Source organism: Poecilia reticulata, linkage group LG18 (genome assembly GCF_000633615.1).
Source record: "Poecilia reticulata strain Guanapo linkage group LG18, Guppy_female_1.0+MT, whole genome shotgun sequence".
NCBI classification, from domain to species: Eukaryota; Metazoa; Chordata; class Actinopteri; order Cyprinodontiformes; family Poeciliidae; genus Poecilia; species Poecilia reticulata.
This window is the reverse complement of record NC_024348.1, coordinates 1,007,810-1,009,713: the sequence shown is the minus strand read 5'-3', so window position 1 is coordinate 1,009,713 and position 1,904 is coordinate 1,007,810.

Sequence of the window (1,904 nt, the reverse complement as noted above, 5' to 3'; positions counted from 1 at the left end):
ATCCCCAGAACCAGAACCAAACGAGGAGAAGCAACATTCAGTTTCTACGCACCACAAGTTTGGAACAAACTTCCAGAAAACTGTAAAACAGCTGAAACACTGACTGCCTTTAAATCTCAACTTAAAACCCACCTGTTTAAAGTTGCTTATGGCTAAATTGGGGTTAGAGTGCGGGTTTTGATGTTCTTGATGTTTTTTTTTTATCTCTTTAATGTTTTTATCTTTACTTTTTCATTTCTTTTTATTTCTCTTTCTCACTGTTTCTGTTTAAATGCTTTCTTAAAATCTCATTCCCTCTCTCACTGTTTATTCAATGTCACATGCTATTTTTATTTTAATTATGTGAAGCACTTTGAAATGCCTTGCTGCTGAAATGTGCTATACAAATAAGATTTGATTGATTGATTGATTGATTAATGAGCCATCATTTGATGCAGGTGTGTAAAACCAGGGAGAGAACAAAAACTTGCAGGATGCTGGCCCTCAACGACCCACTTTGGGCTCCCCTGTTCTACAGGTATGGCGGTTTTTATAAGAAACGTAACATCGACAACAACTAGAGTCCAGGAAAACAATAAAGAATAACAACCCAACCAGGGTGGGTGGAGAGCAAGAGTTCAGAGACAAAACAGGACAAACTCAGTCCAAAACAAAAAGAAAACCACAGCCAAGGCAGGACCTGCCATGGATAGTCCGGGGACTAGCCACGGCGCAGAAGGAGGACCCCTAGAGGAGGGTCCTGCGGGCGTGGCAGTCGGAGGCGGAGCTGGTTCTGGAGGAGCACAGGGAGTCTCGGACGGAGCACAGGGAGTCAGAGAAGCAGCAGACTCTGAGAGCTGCTCCACAGCAGCGGGCACTGGAAACTCGGGGGGCTGCTCACCAGCAGCGGGCACTGGAAACTCGGGGGGCTGCTCACCAGCAGCGGGCACTACGACCTGTGGCAGCAGGGAGAGACGCTGCCTCGGTGCAGAGACTGGTGGCAGCGGTAGAGGTGCGCGCCACCTTGGCGCGGGAACAGGCAGCAGCTGGAGGAATCAGGGGTTCTGCCCAGGCGCCGGGACCTCCGGCAGCTCAGGACGGCAGTAGCCGCGTGGTCCAGCTCCAGGAGGAAAAATCGCCAGCCGCGATCCCCTCCAAAGCGTCGGGCTGGGAGAAGCTGCTCCAATAAACTCCTCCTTGGACCTCCACCGCAGCCTCCATCTCTTGGGTGAGTCCAAGTCGGAGGCGAGACCCAGTTCTTCCAGCAGCAGCGGAGAAGGCAGGATCTCTACATCCTTATATAGATCCCGTTGTGCCAACTCCAACTGCTGCTGGATCCACGCCTCACGGGCCCTTGTTGCGTCCTCACCTTTCTGGTCGGGTCCTACTGTCATGATGTGCGTTGGTTGGTGGTGAGGAAAATGCAGGCGAGCCCAGGATGACATAATGAAGAGGTTTTAATGATGAAAATCCACAAAGATACAGAAAACTCGAGCAGCACGGGCAGGGGCGGATCTAGAAAAATATCTATGTGGTGGCAAGAGGGGGGCAGGGATTTTTTCAGGGGTGGCAGCATATGCCTATATAGAGGTGTGCCGATCGATTGACCACCGATCATAATCGGCCGATTTCCGTTAAAAAGTGTATGATCGGTGATCGCCGATCACGGTCTCTTGTTGCCGATCACATAAACCGATCACCTGCATCTCATTTCGCAGCCTGCCTGTGCAGCTGGTCTCCTCTTTCCTTCACACTGCGCAAACGCGCAGCAACAAATCCTAAGCGATGTCGTGTGGAACTATAACGCACTGAGTGAATGGAGAAGTTTGTATGTTGCAGCGGAAAATTACCTCGGGGTGAAGCAGGTCAAAATGCATCAACACAACGAAGCTAATACGACATAAAAACAATGCCATACTTGACGG